General features: G+C 40.4%; 1 protein-coding gene across 1 annotated transcript in view; it reads right to left on the reverse strand.

The window, feature by feature from the left end:
• KIAA1328 (KIAA1328 ortholog) overlaps positions 1-406 on the reverse strand; it is a 292,039-nt gene that overhangs the window by 111,163 nt on the left and 180,470 nt on the right. The window lies entirely within an intron of this gene.

Below are 406 nucleotides of genomic sequence, written 5' to 3' on the forward strand. Positions count from 1 at the left end.
ATTTCTAACGAGTTCCAAAGTGACACTAATGTTGCTGATCTAGGCCTATACTTTGAAAACCACTTGGCCTTGGAAGACTGAGCTGTTATACTTAATTCAGCTCTGAACATCACTGAATTAGTGCAACAAATAAGCAGCTTTTTTTCACATGTATTTCAGAGACACGGTGTCTCCAAATTCCAGGTGTTTGTCCAAACCTAAGTATTCTAGTTCAATGCAAATATTGAGCATGTTACTGATGAGCAACTTGCTCATGAAGGTAGACATTTGTGATTAGCACAGTAATAATGAAAGAAATTAAGATAGAAGAATTTTAAACTGGACTGATGGGGAGCGCATTTCCAAAAATGAATTCAGCCGGGCGGTGCCTGTGGCTCAAAGGAGTAGGGCACTGGCCCCATATGCC

The sequence above is a fragment of the Otolemur garnettii genome, unplaced genomic scaffold (assembly GCF_000181295.1).
Source record: "Otolemur garnettii isolate 467f Iridium unplaced genomic scaffold, OtoGar3 scaffold00012, whole genome shotgun sequence".
NCBI classification, from domain to species: Eukaryota; Metazoa; Chordata; class Mammalia; order Primates; family Galagidae; genus Otolemur; species Otolemur garnettii.